Source organism: Sarcophilus harrisii, chromosome 6, assembly GCF_902635505.1.
Source record: "Sarcophilus harrisii chromosome 6, mSarHar1.11, whole genome shotgun sequence".
NCBI lineage: Eukaryota > Metazoa > Chordata > Mammalia > Dasyuromorphia > Dasyuridae > Sarcophilus > Sarcophilus harrisii.
Genome location: NC_045431.1, coordinates 93,156,852 through 93,177,853, shown reverse-complemented (window position 1 = coordinate 93,177,853; position 21,002 = coordinate 93,156,852).

The window sequence follows — 21,002 nt, the reverse complement described above, 5'->3', positions numbered from 1 at the left end:
ATATGAGGTTAAAATTAGATAATTATATATAAGAATCATGTGCATATTGAATTCATGGGAGCTGGTGTCTTATCGATTTTAGTAGTACATAGAGAGAAGATAAGAGGAGAGATCTCAAGATATAGTCTTGGTGAGATACCTATCATTACCTAGTGGTGAATGTTGAACTGTTGAAAAATATAGCAAAGCAGACTGATGAGACATGGTGAGACAAGCAGGAAACCTAGAAAAAAGGGGTATTTAGGAGAATAAAGAGATTGCAGAGACATCAAGGAGGATCATCATTGAGAAAACGGCATTAGATTTGTCAGGCAAAGAATTATTTTTAACTTTGTAGAGTGATGTTTCCACTGAATGATGAAGCTGGAAGCCAGAAGAGAATAAGAGTAGGAGGCTCTTATTGTAGACAGCTTTGTCAAGGAATTTAGTCATGGAAGGGAGAAGAGATAGGTAGCTAGTGAAGATGATAGGACCAACTGAGGATTTTTTTAAGGATGGAGGGGACATGAGCAGGTTTGTAGGCAACAGAAAAGTAGGCAATAGATAGAGATTGAAGATTGGTGAGAGATGGGAAGAGGACAGTTTGATATAGAAGGGAAGATGGAATGAGATCAAGGATGCATGTAGAGATGTGTTTCTTGATAAAGAGAAAGGTCACTTTATGTAAGACAGTGAGAGAAAATATCTAAGTGATGTGAGTGAGACAACGAAGTAAAGAGAAGAAGGAGGGAGCTCTTTGGGAACACCTTCATTTTTAAATGAAGTATGAGGCAAGGTTTTTAGCTGAATTTCTGGAGTGGGGGATATTAATATAGGATAGTAGAGAAGGGATAAAAAGGTTTGGAATAGCTATAGTGGTGAGTGAAAATAGTGAAGTGATTATAAAAATGCAAAAGGATTACCTTGCTGCAATTTGAGGGTATAGCTGAGATTATGTAATATAAATTTGTACTGTATCCAGTTACTATGATGTCATGTTTTTCTCTAGCTCCATTGAACAGTACATAAGTAGGAGCAAAGGCAGTGAGTGGATGGTGGGAGTCATCCAAGACTGGGGTTTGGCAAGGTATGATCAGTGAAAGGATAAGGGAGCAAAGGGACTCCAGTACTGAGGATGAGTGCTGAGCTGAACTGGTTTACCAAGGGTTCAAGATAGTGAAGGAAGGAGACAGTAGCTAGTACAAGAGTGATATCCTGGGAAAGAACTGAAGGGTGGAGGAATTGGAGGTCCCATAAGGACAAGGAACATAGTTGAAGGCAGAAAGAAAGAATAATAAAAGATTATGACCAAATAAAGGAATTTTGGAGTTCATCAGTAAAAAAATTGTGATTGATGGCAAGATCAAAGGAATGATCAAGCATTAGGAATTTGATGCATATGAATAAATATGTATATCTATATATACATATTTGTATAGGTATACCTGCACATATATATTTGTGTGCTTGTATATGTATATGTTTCATATACATATACACAGATTAAAATATATGCATATATATTTGTATGAGGCCATCAAGGGAATTTGCATTGCCTGGATATGCATATGTATTTGTTATAAGAATTTTTCTTTTCTTTAAAGAATTTAGAATGAGAGTGAGAGGAAGAGAAGATGGATTTCTATTCATTTACAAAATAGAGACTGGGATGCTATAAATGTGGAATTTTGTATGTAATTTTGGATGAGATCATTGTATTAGTTTTACTTTACTACAAGAGATCCCTTAAGACCTGGGAGTAATTAATAAATATTTGTAATGCAAAAACAAAATGTTAATAAAAGTTTTTTAAAAGGCAATAGATTTGGAGTGCAAAATGCAAAAAAAAAAAAAAAAATCCCAACTCTGGTACTTATTAGTTATGTGATTATAAGCACGTAAGTCTACAATCCATAGTATGCTTATTAGTAAAATGGGCATCCACTTTGTTTTCAGTTCTTTGCTAAAGATAATGCTTACCCTACTTCACTTGGTTGATATGAGCAACATTTTTTTAAGCATTAAAAGCATATATACACATATGTAAATATACATAGACTTAGTTATATACAGACATTAATATATCTGTGTGTATAGACACATTTGTGCACTTTTACTTACATAAGTCTCAATGTCTATTTGTACATATCTCATTTTGTACTCTAAATCTCTTTCATGAATAATAAGTTTCATCATTAATCCTCTGGATATTGGACAATCATTGCATTGTTTATAGTTCTTACTAATATCAAAGTTATTTGTTTTTACAGCATTGTTATTCTAAGTCTTCTGACTGTAGGTCTGGGGTTCTTCCCATATCATCCTACTTTTCTGAGCTACAAAAATTCTACAAAGTCTATGCCTTAGTCACAGCAACTACAGGTTAAATGCTGCCTACTGGTGGTAGATAAAGAAGAAAACACTGCATTTGAATAGAGGGTAAGAAGTTACTATGAGTCCATCCATTTCTTCTTAGTACCTGGGAAAGAGCTTGACATTTGCCCTCCTCTAGGTAAAGATAGAAAAACAGCTCACTAAACAATACTATTTGGAAAAATACAATATCCCAAATTTCAATTTTCTTAAATGAAAGCATTAATATTAGAAATCTATTTTTCTAATTCATAAAAAGGGATAGTTGTACTATCATTAAAAACAGCTACATATTATACCAAAGCATAAGTGCCTTATTTATTTTGATAATCAATAGGTGCCCATCTCCCAGAACTCGGTATCAAACAAAATATTTAACAACTTTACAAAGAATAATTTTCTAAGCGTCCCATTACTGAATACTTACTTAGATATGTCCTTGAAAGCAGCACAACCTAGTGGACAAAGATAAAACTTCAGCTCTGCGATTGAAAAGCTGTGTTCTGGAGATCCAATTTACATAGATATTTGGGTGAGAAGGTTCCTGTAGCCATTTGGGTGAGAAGGTTCCTTTAGCCATTTGGGTGAGAAGGTTCCTTTAGACGTCTGGATCTAATTTCTATTTCAGAGTAGCATTCCGAAGAATAAGATCTTAAGATAAATTACTTTCTAAAAATAAACCAAGCTTAACCAGAATGCAGTGAGTGACGGACTGTTAATGGAAAAGTAATTGAGCTGTCTTTTGAGTTCCAGGATGTGAAAAGATACTTAATTCTGCCAAAACAAAGTCAAAGAAATCCAAATCAGCATATACTTAGAGCTGGAAAGAACCTTAGAGATGTAACTCAGCCAGTTTCTTCTTTTTCAGATAAAGAAACTGAGTCCCAAAGAGTCTAAGTGACTTGATGAATATATCATAAATTTTCATCATTGTAGTTTTTATCATGTTAAAAAAAATTTTAATTATATATATATATATATATAGGTAAAGATAGAAAAACAGCTCACTAAACAATACTATTTGGAAAAATACAAATATATATATTCCAAAAGGTGCTAGAAATAAAAATGTAACAGGGTGATCAGAGAAGTTGCTGATAAATTTGGTGAGTCCCCTAATCAATTCAATTAAATTATAAGTCATGGGCTTTTGTGGAAGGGCACCTTCTGAGTTGGTACTACTTTCTTGTTGAGAGAACCCAAAGTATTCCTCCAATTTCTTGCCTAAAAGATGACTTGTGGAGGTTTTGCAAAGGTGAATGTTGAAAACTATCCTTGTATGTATTTTGAAAAATAAAATTCTATTATTATTAAAAAAAAAAAAAGATGACTTGTGGGAGGGGTGTATGTGTATGGACTAGACTCTTGGCAGAAGAGCTACCCTATAGTTAATAAAAACAAGCCGTGGACCACTTATCCCTTCTCCTGTCCTCTCTTTCTGTTTCTCTCTCTGTCTCTGTCTCTCTCTCTGTTTCTCTGTCTCTGTCTCTCTCAGTCTCTCAATCTCTCTGTCTCTGTCTCTGTCTTTTTCTGTTTCTCTCTCTGTCTCTGCTGTTTCTCTCTCTCTCTCTCTCTCTCTCTCTCTCTCTCTCTCTCTCTCTCTCTCTCTCTCTCTCTCTCCCTCCCTCCCTCCCTCCCTTAAACCTGAATGCAGTAAGGAGGGGGGGGAGATTTTTTTTCCCTGTTCTATTTTAGGGAATAGCATTAGTGACTTGTCAAAAAAGTACAGGCGAACCTCAGGTGAAAGCTTCTAGACCACCAGGTCCTGTCTGCTTTTTTCTGCCTTTATTTCCTTTTCTGAGAACCAAAATTATAGTTTCTGAGAATGAAATTTCCATACAAGTTTGAGGATTCCTAGGTTTGAGTGTTCAATCACCAGATCTTCTGGAGGGAAAAAAAATTACTCAACAACATGATTCTGGGAGGGGGAAGAGGATTGGCAGCAGAAGTTCACCCTGTAGCTGAAGGACTAAAGCCACACCATGGAGATGGGGGTGGGGGTCAGAGCTACCTCGATCTTGCCAAGCTATTATTTATTGCCACATGGTGCAGGGTTATGGTGAATGAAAAGTATTTTCTTGGTAGTGGTATCCTTAAATGTCCATTTGAGTACGTTCTGTTGCCCTTTTTGCTCACAAGAGTCAAAGACAGAGACAGAGTCCTTTGCATCTCATTCATAAACAAAATAAAAGTTATCCCATGTCTGATGTATTAGAATGAACTCTTTGAGGGCAGGGTCTGTTTTTAATTTTCTTTATACTCCAAACATTTGACTTAATACTCATGTTTCACACTGAATGTCCATGTAAGAATTGGATACTTTTCTGTGCTCTTTTGGGAAAACTGGGAGATGAGCCATAACTAAGTTTTACTTTGGGAGATTTTTCTGGAGTAAAGTTCTGAGATAGAGTGGAAACCAAAAAATGAAACCGATCCCTTTGAAATTATATCCAAAACTGGCACTTGCTTCATGTGAGTCCAGAGTCATTGGAATTGGAGAGTCTGGGCCATAGCTGATCCAAATTAAAAAGGGGGGGCACAATCTTTGCCTTCAAGAAAAATAGGCTCAGATTTGGAATCCAAAGAGGCTTTGGAGGTCATAGAGTCCAAATCTCTCATTTCTCAAATTAGCAACAGAAAGGTAGATTAAAAAACGACTAATCAAAATTCACACAGACATTAAGTGGCAGATTTGGGATTTGAAACAAACTAAGGTCTTCTGACTCCAAGTTCCATATCCTTCATACTCTAGAGAACAAACGGGGAGAACAGATATGACATGTATACAACTAAACATGAGTTAAGTTAGAGGGTGATGGAGTCAAAGGAAAGGTGCAAAGTCCTCTAGAAGATTTCAAAGAAAGACAGAATGCTTTCAAATGAGAGAATCAGGAATGGTTTCATAGGAAAGGTGATGGCACCTGAGTTGAATCTTAAAAGGAAAGGATTTTTAACAAGATGAATAGGGTGCCCTAAATGCATTGAGTGGGGAAGATGGCACCAAGGCAAGATCACAGAAATTATCCAGTTCTGCTAGATTATAAAGTGAATAAGTGGTATGTGAATGTACTGGAATATTACTGTGCCATAAAATATAATGAAAAAGAAAACAGAAGATTTATATGAAATGATGCAGAGTGAAGTGAGCAAAACCAGAAGATTTTATACAAGGATAATAACATTTTTTTCTTTTTTAATTTTATTTAGGAAAATGACATTTTAAAAATAAATGACTTTGGAAGACTTAAAGATTCTGGTAAATACCATGACTAACCACAGTGCCAGAGAATGGTTGATGAAGTACATCACCCATCTCCTGACAAAAAAGTGATAGACTCAGTGCAGAATGAAACATATATTTTTTGGACCTAGCCAATATGAGAATTTGTTTTGCTTGACTCTGAATAATAATATGACGGTAGCTAGAGGGCAGCTAGGTGGCACAGGGGATAGAGCACTGGCCCTGGAGCCACTGAACTGGACTTCATTCTAAATCCAACCTTAGATGCTAGCTGTGGGACCTGAGTTAAAATAGCTAAATAGCCTCCTAATAGCTAAGATTTGCAAAGTACTTCAAGGTTTGCTAAGTGTTGTTGTTTTTTTTAACCATCAATTATCTTATTTAATCCTTACAACAGCCCTCAGAGTTATGAGTTCTTACTATCATCCCCATTTTACAGATAAGGAAATTTAGGCTCAGAAAAATTAAATGACCTTGGGAACAGCTAGATGATGCAGTGGATAGAACACCAGCCCTGAAGTTAAAAGGACTTGAGTTCTGAGTTCAAATTTGGCTTCAGACACTTAACATTTCCTGGCTGTGAGACCCTGGACAAGTCATTTCACCTCAATTGCCTCAGCAAAAAAAAAAAAAAAAAAAAAAAGATTAAATGATCTGCCACTGTCTTGGAGGCAGGAATCCAACCAAGGTCCCCCTGACTCCAATTCTTTCCATTACACCCTGCCTCTAACCAGATAAGCATCATTCTCAATGCCTGCTATGTATCACATAATCATATAAAATTAGCTTCTGAATAGATGTTTTTAGACTAAAATTATTCAGCACCATTATAGCAGGAAAATCCACATTATCCCTGGTTAGATTCTTTTCCTTGGAAAGAGCTCAAATGGTACTAACTGTTGTCAACTGCTTATAGTTTATTTTTTTTCTTCTGCAAGGTAGAATAATAATCCTTACCACCTGTCTCACAGCTATCCTGCCATCCTATAAAACAATCAGTCAATTAGAATTTAAGAACTAACTGCTTGAATCTTTGGCACATTTACCCAGTTATTGGTACAGAAAGGTTGAGAAGCTGGGTATTGGCCAGAGATTGAAAGAGGGAACTAAGAAGGAAAGACCAGGGAGATGGCATTTAGAGGATTTCTTGTCAATGTTCTACATTCCATTTTTCTTTCTCCTCTGACTTTACTTATCACCGTCACCACCTCAGCAGTAATTTCCATTAATTAGTTGCATGATGGGGATATTCTTGAATGCCAATAATATTTCCTTCAGCAAGTCATTCAGGGCCATCTCCTAATTTATAGCTGTCCACAGGAACCCAGCTGGTTCCAGAGGAGAAAGTTAGACTTTGCACAACCCTCCCTCCCTCAAATCCAACTCAATCGCATCTCTTGCCATCATCTCCCTGATTCTGGTCTTCTTCAAAAACAACGGACAAAAATAAGAGCTCCTGCTCTGAGTCTAGGATAGGAAGTATTTTAATAACACTGGTATTCCTCAGGATGATGGAGTAACACTTGCCACTACCACCACCACTACCTGCACTGGTGACTATATGTTTCTGACCTGATTGACAGGGTCCTCCAAAGTCTGGAGAAATCCTGGATGTGGACCTACCAAACTAAAGAAAGAAATATAACCAGTTGGAGAGAGTCAGTTTTTGTCTAGAGACTGGCTGTGGCTGCTCAAAGTTTCTCCATCAATTCACTTTCAGGTACAATTTTACATTCACCTTTAGCAAGAGGGTGTTTGACCACAAGTCTATGTTTATATGATACCATGAAGTAGACATCTGCCCTGGACTATCCTGCCCCACTCAACATGTCCTTTTCTTGGTGAAAAAATAAGATAATAAATCGATATTATACTATTATTTTAATATAATAATTCAGAATATGAATTTTATATTACTAAAACTTGAGATTTATATAGCGCAGTCAAGAGAGTGAGCAAAATTTCCTGGAAAAGCAAGTGCGAAGGAAATGTGTATGCTGCCTTTACTCGAGTCTTCAACCTTATGTATGCTAATAGATCTTCCCTTATTAATGTTATTTGTTTATACAGAAATTACCCTGACCTACTGCTAACAGGGACACTCTTAAGCATGAGGTGCTGTATGTGGGTCAATTCCTTTGATAATCTGGGCTCAGATGTGAGTCTTATTTCTGCATTCTATTTTTATAATAAATGATTAATTAAAAATAAAAGAAAATTGGAGTTAATGTCAATATTTACATCGTATATATTTATTAAATAATAAAAATTAAAAATTTCATTTTCACATATTTTTATATTTCATTTTTATCTATGTAACTGCTACCTAAACAATCCAACTTCTATATCTTTAATCCAAGAGAATTCTTATATCTGTGACTTTTTTTGGCCTTCTCAGAATTTCCCCTAGAAATTATTAGTATTAGGGGAAAACAAAAAAAGTATATGATGCAATTTTTGTCCTAAAGGGGCATAAGATCTGACTGAGGGCATGACCCTTACAGGTGTATCACAAGTGGATTGATTTCTAACTCTTACTAGACAGCAAAACATTGTACAAGTCATTTCAATTGTTTCTTCACCAAAAATGGGAATAATAGATGTCTTTCCTACTTTTCACAGGATTGCAGTGAAGATCAAATGAGAAAATGAATATTAAAGCATTTTATAAACCACACAGATAAGATATTATCATTACTAAAAAATAATAATAATAAATTTTTTAAAATGCAAAGACCAGGACTAGACCTGATTTCATTAATATGGGAATTTCCCAGCAGGCAAACTCCTTCTACTATTGAAGTTCAAGACTCTCTCTGCAATTAGCCCCTTCCTACATTTCCAGTCTTCTTATACCTTACTCTCCAACAAATACTTTTCCATTCAGTGACATTGGACTCTTGACTATTCTCGTAGCTTGGCTCTGGGTATTCTATTTCTGGCTGTCCCCCATACCTGGAATACATTCCTTCCTCCACTCTGATTACTGACCTCCCTGCCTTTCTCCAAGTCCCATTAAAATACTAACTTCTACAGGAAGCCTTCCCCAAGCCCTCTAAATTCCAGTGTCTTGCCTGTATTATTTACTTTTTATTTATTCTGTATATAGTTTGCTTTGTATATATTTGTTTCTATGTTGGATCATTGATTAGACTATAAGTTCCTTGAGGGCAGAGACTGTATTTTGCCTCTTTTTGTATTTCCAATGCTTAGCACAGTGCCTGGCCCAAGCTTAACAAATGCTTATTAAATTAAATTATATGGAACTTAGAATTGACCAGCCCCTCCTGCATCACTAGCTCACAGTTGCCCAGTTCCTCTGTAGTTCTCCTCTTTCCACGTTTCTAGGCTTGGGGGTATAGCTCCTATACAAGCTTGGGCATCCAGAGAATCAGTCAAGGATTCCCTTTCTGCTCCTTTTTCCCACTGAGTCAGAAAGGCAGCATAATATTAGGTTAGGTAACTGTTGAGGTATAGGTAACTATAATTTATATGTTATTATAAAACTGGGTGTTTTAACACCTCAAGCTTCATTAAAGAATCTCTCAAATCCTAATGATTACATGACTACATACTTAGTCAAAGTCTTGGGCAGAAACAATAATTCTGCAAAGATTCTCTTCTCTGAAAATATGTCATAAGTGTTCAGAACTGTTGACTAGTTAATTATATGGCCTGAGAAGCAACATAGGATAGTGAAGAGAGCCACTTTCAGTGTTAGGAAAACCTCGATTCAAGTCCCAACTCTTGACAAATACCTATTATCTCAGGCAAGTCACATTACCTGCCCCCATGAAGCTTTTCAAAACTAGAAATAAGTTTCTTCCCCCTTACCTTCCATATATCTATTGAGCCATATACTTTAGCCATTTCTCCATGCTTCATTTTCCTATCATCCAACTAAATAAAACTTCCTACATATGTTGTACTCCACTATTAGAATGTAAGCTTCTCTCAATAAACTGGGAAAACATTTTTATATTCAAAGGTTCTGATAAAGGCCTCATTTCTAAAATATATAGAGAATTGATTCTAATTTATAAGAAATCAAGCCATTCTCCAATTGATAAATGGTCAAAGGATATGAACAGACAATTCTCAGATGAAGAAATTGTAACTATTTCTAGCCATATAAAAAGATGCTCCAAGTCATTATTAATTGGAGAAATGCAAATTAAGACAACTCTGAGATACCACTACACACCTGTCAGACTGGCTAGAATGACAGGGAAAGATAATGTGGAATGTTGAAGGGGATGTGGGAAAACTGGGACACTGATGCATTGTTGGTGGAATTGTAAATACATTCAATCATTCTGGAGAGCAATTTGGAACTATGCTCAAAAAGTTATCAAACTGTGCATACCCCTTGATCCAGCAGTGTTTCTACTGAGCTTATATCCCAAAGAGATTCTAAAAAAGGGAAAGCTACTTGTATATGCAAGAATGTTTGTGGCAGCCCTTTTTTGTAGTGGCTGGAAACTGGAAACTGAATGGATGCCCATCAGTTGGAGAATGGCTGAATAAATTGTGGTATATGAATATTATGGAATATTATTGTTCTGTAAGAAATGACCAGCAGGAGGATTTCAGAGAGGCCTGGAGAGACTTACATGAATTGATGCTGAGTGAAATGAACAGGACCAGGAGATCATTACATACTTCAACAACAATACTATATGATGATCAATTCTGATGGATGTGGCCATCTTCAACAATGAGATGAACCAAATCACTTCCAATAGAACAGTAATGAACTGAACCAGTTACACCCAGCGAAAGAACTCTGGACGATGAGTGTGAACCACTACATAGAATTTCCAATCCCACTATTTTTGTCTGCCTGCATTTTTTATTTCCTTCATAGGTTAATTGTACACTATTTCAAAATCTGATTCTGTGTAGCAAAATAACTGTATGGACATGTATGCACATATTGTATTTAACATATACTTTAACATATTTAACATGTATTGGTCTACTTGCCATCTGAGGGAGAGGGTGGGGGGAAGGAGAAGAAAAATTGGAACAAAATGTTTTGCAATTGTCAATGCTGAAAAATTAGCCATGCATATACCTTGTAAATAAAAAAGCTATAATAAAATCATTAAAGAAAAAAAAAAGTAAGCTTCTCAAAAGCAGAGTAGTTTCTTTATCAGGATATCTGTACTCCAAGTACTTAGCACAATACCTGATAAATATTAAATGCTAAATATTTGTGTTCATTTATATAACAGAACAACTTGAATTTGTCTTTCAGGTCTTGTCCTGAAAGGGCATAAGATTTGACTGAGGACATGACACTTACAGGTGTTATCACAAGTAGATTGGTTTCTTAACTCTTACTAGACAACAAAATATTGTACACGTCATTTTAACCGTTTCTTCACCAAAAATGGGAGTAATAGAATTTTTTCTACTTTTCACAGGATTGCAGTGAAGATCAAATGAGGAAATGAATATTTCCTCAAGAATGAAAGATGCAATATTGTTACTGATATCCATTTGTAGAAGGAGTTTTCTTAGATTTCTATTCACCAATAAAAGCATAAGCCTAGATTTATTTTTTTAAGTATTTCTATTTTTTTTTAATTCTACAGGATCAAAGTTAACACATTTTCCATTAACTCTTCGTTTTGCATTGAAAACTGAAAGAAACCTCCCAACTTTCATACTGTGAATGTGATCAAAATACACCCTTTAAACTCGTTAGTTATTTTCTGAGGTAAACTTTCAATAAACTAAACAAATCTTCCTTCTCTCCAAATAATTCATGAAGATTTTATTTATATGTCACAATATATTTATTTGGATGAAGCATGGAGAATTTATATAACCTATGATAAGAAGTATGTATCTGAAAATGGATGGCCCTTATCATGATAGGGTAGAAATGACTTGCCTCCTGCTTTTCATACTCCATTGTACAGAAAAGAATGGGTGCTCCTTATTTTAAATAGCTGTAATATACACCAGCATTCTGCCCCCTGATGCTTCAGAGAATTTCTACCAATTTCCTTCAGCCAAAAGTTCTTCTTTATATAGTGTTCTTCTTTAGGATCAAGAGGGAGCTTGAATCATTACTATGAATATACTCCCCAAAAGACTGATCACCGACAAAAAAAAAAAGGATTCCTTGAAAATAAAATATATTTGTAGCAGCATTTTTTTTTTTTTTGGTGGTAGCAAAGAACTAGAAACTAAATGAATACCCATCAGCTAGGGAATAAGCAAGCAAACTGTAGTAACTTGATGTAGTAGACTATACTGTGCTATAAGAAAAAACATAATCTTAAAGAAGGGAAAGGAACTCACATGTGCAAAAATTTGTAGAGGCCAGAAACTGGAAACTGAGTGGATGCCCATCAGTTGGAGAATGGCTGAATAAATTGTGATATATGAATGCTATGGAATATTATTGTTCTGTAAGAAATGACCATCAGGATGATTTCAGAAAGGCCTGGAGAGACTTACACAAACTGATGCTGAGTGAAATGAGCAGGACCAGGAGATCACTATATACTTCAACAACAATACTATATGATGATGAATTCTGATGGACGTGGCCCTCTTCAACAATAAAATGTTTCAAACCAGTTCCAATTGTTCAGTGAAGAAGAAAGCCATTTGTACCCAGAGAGAAGGCTGTGGGAGTTGAATGTGGATCATAGCATAGTATTTTCACTTTTTTGTTGTTGTTTGCTGGCATTTTGTTTTCTTTCTCTCTCTCTCTTTTTTTTTTTTTTTTTTGGATGTGATTTTTTCTTGTGTAGATGATAATTGTGGAAATTATGTATAGAAGAATTGCATGTGATTAATATATATTGAATTACTTGTCATCTGGGGGGGGAGAAGGGAGGGGAAAAATTTGAAACGCAAGGTTTTGCAAGGGCTAATGTTGAAAATTATCCATGCATGCGTTTTGAAAATAAAAAGCCTTAATAAATATTTTTTAAAAGACTTATGTGACCTCTCAGACCTGTGGAAGGGGAAGGACTTTATGACCAAAGAAGAACTAGAGATCATTACTGATCACAAAATAGAAAATTTCGATTATACCAAACTGAAAAGTTTTTGTACAAACAAAACTAATGCAGACAAGATTAGAAGGAAGCAATAAACTGGGAAAATATTTTTACAGTCAAAGGTTCTGATAAAGGCCTCATTTCCAAAATATATAGAGAATTAACTCTAATTTATAAAAATCAAGCCATTCTCCAATTGAAAATGGTCAAAGGATATGAAGAGACAATTCTCAGATGAAGAAATTGAAACTATTTCTAGTCATATGAAAAGATGCTCCAAGTCATTATTAATCAGAGAAATGCAAATTAAGACAACTCTAAGATACCACTACACACCTGTCAGATTGACTAAGATGACAGGAAAAAATAATGATGATTGTTGGAGGGGATGTGGGAAAACTGGGACATTGATACATTGTTGGTGGAGTTGTGAACGAATCCAACCATTCTGGAGAGTAGTTTGGAACTATGCTCAAAAAGTTATCAAACTGTGCATACCTTTGATCCAGCAGTGTTACTACTGGGCTGAGATTATAAAGAAGGGAAAGGGACCTGTATGTGCACGAATGTTTGTGGCAGCCCTTTTTGTAATGGCTAGAAACTGGAAACTGAATGGATGCCCATCAACTGGAGAATGGCTGAATAAACTGTGATATATGAATGTTATGGAATATTATTGTTCTGTAAGAAATGACCAACAGGATGATTTCAGAAAGGCCTGGAGAGACTTACACGAACTGATGCTGAGTGAAATGAGCAGGACCAAGAGATCATTATATACTTCAACAACAATACTATATGATGACCAGTTCTGATGGACCTGGCCATCCTCAGCAACGAGATCAACCAAATCATTTCCAATGGAGCAGTAATGAACTGAACCAGCTATGCCCAGAAAAGAACTCTGGGAGATGACTAAAACCATTACATTGAATTCCCAATCCCTATATTTATGCCCACCTGCATTTTTGATTTCCTTCACAAGCTAATTGTACAATATTTCAGAGTCTGATTCTTTTTGTACAGCAAAATAACGTTTTGGTCAAGTATACTTATTATGTATCTAATTTATATTTTAATGTATTTAACACCTACTGGTCATCCTGCCATCTAGGGAAGGGGGTGGGGGGTAAGAGGTGAAATATCGGAACAAGAGGTTTGGCAATTGCTAATGCTGTAAAGTTACCCATGCATATATCCTGTAAATAAAAGGCTATTAAAAAAAAAAAACTAAAAAAAAAAAATAAATAAAATAAAAGGCTATTAAATAAAAAAAAAAAAAAGACTTATGTGGGGGCAGGTAGGTGGCACAGTGGATAGAACACCAGCCCTGAAGTCAGGAGGAAGCTGATCTAGCCTCAGACACCTAACACTTCCTAGCTGTGTGACCCTGGGTATGTCACTTAACCCCAATATGTTTCAGTATAAAGTGAAGTAAACAGTCTGCGAAGAATATATATAATTTTAATAATGTAAATGGAAAGAATCACTTCAAAACAAGTGAAAGTCAATCTCCTTCTTAAAATTTCTTTTTATAAACTCTATATTTGTATGTATTTGTATAATGTTTTATCCACCACCAATCCATCCTCCAATAGAATACAAGCTCCTAGAGAGTAAAGAAGGTTCCAGGTTTTTCTCTGCATTCTGTTTCTAAGCCAGAACTTTGTATATAATAGGAGCTTAATAAATATTTGTTGAAGTGAAATGAAATAAAATAAAAAATCAATCAATAAATCAACAATGACCAACCATAATTACAGAGGATTCATAATTAAATTTACTACTCACCTAAATGGAACTGAAAAGATCAAGTGGTATATTGACCACAGCTGACTCTGAAATAGAAATGAGAATGCACCTCCCTCTTTTTTTTTGTTATTGTTGTTGTTGCAAAGGTGGAGTACTATGAATGTAGCATATTGCATGCATTGTTGACTTTTTTGACATCAGATAATTTTGATTAATTACTTTTTTCTTTGTTATTTTTAACTATAAAGTGATAAATCCCCAAGCAGGAAAGAGGGGAGAGACCATATTGGGAATTAAATGTGATTTAAAAGCAAAATGTATCAATAAATATTTTTTAAAAATCTACTTTTATGGTCTTTTTTTTTTTTAAAGTATGCTTCAATCTATATTTAGACACAATTAGTTCTTTCTCAGGGTGTTGGTAGCATTTTTCATCATGAATCCTTCAGTGTTTTCTTGGATTGCTTGGTATTCTCTTGTTACTTGTTTTTTCTTAAAGCACAATAGTATTCCATAACATTCATATTTCACAATTCATTCAGCCATTCCCCAATTGATGGACATTGTCTTAATTTCCAATTCTTTGCCACTTCAAAAAGAGATGCTACATCTGGGGGAGGGGGTGGGGGGTAAGAGGTGAAAAATTGGAAGAAGAGGTTTGGCAATTGTTAATGATGTAAAGTTACCCATGCATATATCCTGTAAATAAAAGGCTATTAAATTAAAACAAAAAACAAAAAACAAAAAAAAAAACAAAAAGAGATGCTATATTATTGTACTTATGGGTCCTTTTCTCTTCTACATATGATCTCTTTTGGACATAGACCTAGTAGTGGTATTACTGGATCAAAAAATATAGTTCATTTTTGTTTGTTTTTATAATAGTTTTTTTTTTATTTTCAAAATACATGCAAAGATAATTTTCAACATTCATCCTTACAAAACTGTTTCAAATTTTTCTCCCTCCTAATCCAATATATGTTAAACACATACAATTCTTCTATACATATTTCTATATTTACCATGCTACACAAGAAAAATCAGATCAAAAAGGAAAAAAAAAAGAGAAAGAAAAAAAAGCCAGCAAAAAATAACAACAAAGGTGAAAATACTATGTTGTGATCCACATTTAATCCCCATAATCTTCTTTCTGGATGCAGATTTTCTATACCTACTGGAATTGGTCTCAATCACTTCATTGTCGAAAAGAGCCCTGTCCATCCATCACAGTTGATCATCACATAATTTTGTTGCTACTCTTTTCATTAATGGAAATGGAAATTTCATTACATTAATTTACCATAATTTGTTTAGCTATTCCCCAATCAAGGGGCATCTACTCTGAGAATCAAGAACAACAGACAATTTAGCTCATGTTAGTTCCCTTAGTTCATGTAAGTCTCTTCAAGCCTTTCTGAATCTTCCTGCTGATTGTTTCTTACACAACAATAATATTAGGTTCAGGGCAACTAGGCGGTACAGAGGATAGAACATCAGCCCTAAAATCAGAAGGACCTGAGTTCAAATCTTGTCTCAGACACTTAAATTAATACTTTCTAGCTGTGTGACCCTGGGCAAGTCACTTAACACCAATTGCCTCAGCAAAAAAAAAAAAAAAAAAAAAAAAAAAAAATGATGATCGATGATGATAATAAAAATAACATTAACATACTATAACTAATTCAGCCATTCTTCATTGATGGGCATCCATTCAGTTTCCAGTCCCTTGCCACTACAAAATAGGACTGCTATAAACATTTTTTGCACATGTGGGTTCCTTTTCCTTTTTTTAATGATCTCTTTGGGATACAGGCCCAGTAGAGATACTACTAGACCTTTTTCTTTGTGAGATTCATTTGTTACATTGTCGGTTACAAGTATTAGGATCTTTGGAGACACTCACTCAAGTGATAGACTTGGGTCTGGAAGAAGACATACTTTTTGGTTATAGATAATGAGGGAATTTGTTTGACTCAACTATATAAATAGTTAGGACCATTCTGTGCTTCTTTTTTTCCAATGTGGGGGAGGGAAGAGATGGGTGAGAAAAAAATGGATTTTTGTTAACTGAAAAAATAATTAAATTTTAAAAGATACTTTTCAAGAAATTTAAGAGATGCTTACTAAGGTATGTGATCTTAGGCAAATCATTTAACCTGTTTGCTTCATTTTACTCAACTGTAAAATGGGGAAAATAACACCTACCGTGAAGTGTTTTAGTGAGAATCAAATAAAAGTTTTTATTAAAAAAAAAGTGTTTCGCATACTTGGGATGAAAAATGCCATCTATATCCAGAAAAAGAATTATGGAGCCTGAATGTGAATTGAAGCATACTATTTTCACTTTTTGTTTTGTTTTTCTTTCTTATAGTTTTTCTCTTTTATTCTGATTTTTCTTTTACAACATGATTAATATGGAAATATATTTAAAATGATTGTACATGTATAACCTATGTGAGATTACTTGATGCCTTGGGGAGGAGGGAAATAAAGGGGAGGGAAAAAAAGTTCGAAGTCAAAATCTTGCAAAAATGAATGTTGAAAACTCTCTTTACACGTAATTGGGGAAAAAATACTAGAGTGGGGAAAAAAAGAAGAAAGTGCTTAGCACACACAGTAGCTGTATAAATGTTTATTCCTTCCCCTTAGGACAAGAGGATAAGCCTTGGAGGAAATTCACAGATGATTGGTAAGGGGAAGGAGAGAACATAAACTAACTGAAAAACTAGAAGCAAGAGAAGGAGGAAGAAATAAGGGAACTTGAAGAAAGAATAGTAGCAGAAGGTAAGGGATTAAGGAAGTTTCAAAACAGGAAGGAAGAAAAATGAGACTCTTGAATTTGACCAGAAGCTTAGACAGGCCACCTCAAGATCTGTTGGGGGAAGCAGAAGTCCTTTTGCAGGGTTGTCAAAGACTGAGTGGGTGGTAAAGCTATCAAATATCAGGGGTGCTCTACTTGTCTGAGACTCAGGTTTTTTGGTGATAATAAAGATGAGCAATTTTGAAAGGTATGAGAATTTTGATCCAGCAAATGAATCTCAATTCTGAAAGACTGATGAAAAAGAATGCCTCTTGTTTCCTGAAGGTAAGGGAATGGGTGTAAAATGAGATATACATTTTTAATATATGGGAAATGTAGGAATTTGAATTTTTAAGGCTACGTGTATTTATTAAAAGTTTTTTAAAATGAGTTTTTATTATTTTATCTTTAACATCATCATAATTGCCCCCACTATCCCTCCTGTTGCCCTTTACATAAAGCCATCCTATATAACAATTTTTTTTTCATTTTTGTTTATTTTATTAACAAAGCACAAGCATGGGTAATTTTTCCAACATTGGCCCTTGCAAAGCCTTTTGTTCCAAATTTTCCCCGCCTTCTCCCCATCCCCTTCTCCTAACTGGCAGATAGTCCAATACATGTTAAATATGTTGAAATACATGTTAAGTATATGTAAAATATATAAATATGTATGTAAAAATATTTATATAATTATCTTGTTGAACAAGAAAAATCAGATCAAGAAGGAAGGAAAAGAAAAATTGAGAAAGAAAAGAAAATAGAAGCAAATAACAACAGAGAGAGTGAGAATGCTATGTGGTGTTCCACACTGTTCTCATGGTTTTCTCTCTGGGTGTAGATGGCTCTCTTCATCACTGCACAAGTGGAACTGGTTTGAATTCTCTCATTGTATAACGATATTTTTAAAACAAAAAGAAAGAAAAAGGAAAAAAGATAACTGATTAATTCATACCCTAAAATCTGAAATGTATGCAATGTACATGGGAACCTCTTACTCCTCTGAGGGAGTAGGAGCATCTTTTCAGCTCTCTTCTTTTGAGCCATGTTTATTTCAATTTTGTAATTTTAATTCTTTTTTGACCTTTTTTGTAGTTGTTCATTCCATTTACATTGTAGCCATTGTGCAAAATTTTCTCGACTCTCCTTCATTCTGTATGAGATCATGTATTCTCTGTATATGTCATATCACATTTGTTCTTTTCTTATAACATATTCCATTACATTCATGTACCTAATTTACTATTCCCCAATCAATGGACATCCACTCTTTGAGAATCAAGAACAACCAACCAACAAATCAACTATTTGTCTTGAGGAAAGGTTTTTTTTACTAGGGTAAGATGCAAAAATCACTATGAAGTGAGATTAGCTAGACTAAAAAAAAAAAAGCATCAGTAAAACATTTAAAAAAAAATAGGGCAGTGACTATAGTAGAAAGCCAACAACAATCAATTTTTTATAAGACTTAAGCTGCATGACATTTCATTCCCAAGAAAATGTAACCTGATTCTTCTTTTTTTCTCCATTTTTAATGCTAGTCCAGTGAAAAACATATTGCTCCTTTCTTGACAAAGTGATGGACTCAGAGCAGATAGACAAATATTTTTTGGAGATGACCAATGCTGGAATTTATTTTACTTGACTGTACATGGTTTGTTTTACTTTTTCATTGTGAATGGTAGTTGTAGGGTGGTGGGATGGAGGGACAGAGATTTTTGTTAATTGAAAAAAGTAAAATTAAATCTTAAAAAAAAAAATTCTTGTGAGCTAAATTTTCCCTTACTTTAAAATGGAAACCATCATCATTATATCTCCATATTTTCATAATTGTAATCCTTTCATTCTAATCAGCATAGGTATTTATTCCTTCCACAGGTGCCCTTGCTTTCCACTTACATTTGTTGTTCAGTTTGTCTGACTCTTTGTGGCTCCATTTTGGGAGTGAAATCACTGGAGTGGTTTCCTTTTCCAGATCATTTACACATGAGTAAACTAAGGCAAATAGTGTTAAGTGACTTGTTCAGGATCATACAGCTAGTAAGTGTTTGTGGTCATACTTGAATTTATGTCTTTCTGACTCCAACAGTCTCTATTATCTCCTGAGTCAATAATCTGCTTTCTATTTGCATATTTACCTTTAAACCTACCCACCTGTCATCTATTTGAATGTTTACCTTTAAAGGTTTTGGCTTACATATTACCTATGAGTTGCATATAAGGCAATCAACTTTCTATATACCAATCACGGGGATCCAGTCCAAGATAAAATCAACCAGAAAAGTTTCTTATCCCTGTCTTAGATCACCAACTTCATTTGTCCTTTTTCAAAGAACTGTTTGGTCCTACCTTGTTCATTTATACCATTCCTTGGTTATCAGATCCCTTCAAGGTCATTGAATCAGGGCCAAGAACCTCCTTTATTCTGGATATCATTACTATTAATTATTTACTCCTTATAATCAAACTATATTCCTCAGAGCTCTGCTCTCTTCTAGGTGATACCGGATAATCATGGGTTCATCACAGAGAGAAACTGGTGGTTTTATATTAGTTAGCTAATTCAATCATCATAACCTTGACCTAAATGCTCAGATGGCTAGACTTGGAATCTAAAAACCTATTTTTTCTTTAATAACATATTTCCATATTTATCATGTTGTGCAAGAAAAGTCAGACCAAGTGAGGGGGAAAAAAATAAGAGAAAGAAAACAAACAGAAGGTGAAATACTATGATCCACATTCAGTCTCCATAGTTCTCTCTTTGGCATTTTCCATCCCAACTCTTTAGGAATTACCTTGAATCACTGCATTGTTGAGAAGACTCAAGTACCTTACAGTTGGGCATCACATAATCATGCTGTTACCAGAATAAAGAGTTATTGGTTTAGGTCTTAAAAACTTTTTAGCCCTTTCCTCATGATGAATAACTATCCTCCCTGGCCCATTATTTTAGATATAACTTAGTCATATTTTTTTTTTGGTAATAACTTTTTACTTTTCCAAATACATGCAAAAATTTCCATATTCATCATATTGTGAAATAAAAATCAGATCAATCTTTCTGTACAGCAAAATAACGTTTTGGTCATGTATACTTATTGTGTATCTAAGTTATATTTTAATATATTTAACATCTACTGGTCATCCTGCCATCTAGGGGAGGGGGTGGGGGGGTAAGAGGTGAAAAATTGGAACAAGAAGTTTGGCAATTGTTAATGCTGTAAAGTTACCCATGTATATATCCTGTAAATAAAAGGCTATTAAATAAAAAAATAAAAATAAATAAAAATCATATCAAAAGGGAAAGAACCAAAAAAAGCCATAAGGGGGAAAAAAACACAAGCAAACACTACCACGACCAAAAAAAAGGTGAAGATAATATGTTTTGATCCACCTTACCATTACATTCATATACCATAACTTATTCATTGATGCCTCAGTTGATGGGCATCCACTCAATTTCCAATTCCTTGCTATTACAAAAAGAACTGCTACACACATTTTTACAACTGTGGGTCCTATTTTAGAGAATCACTGACTTAGGCATATGACTCCACTTCTCCCAATTTCCCCTTATTTATAAAACAGGTATAATACAAGGTCACTGTGAGGATCAAATGAGATAATGTGTAAACAACTACATAAATGTTATTCTTAATGCTATAACTTATTTAAAATTACATGTCTCAAAAATTTTATCCCAGCAGAGGGAATTTCTAGTAAAATGGCTGGCTTTGGGGATCCCACCAGGTAGTATTCCATTTATTCCACCCAGGCTAGAAAGTACTTGGAAGTAGTGACTAGTGGCTAGTCCTCTTTAGAAATGTGA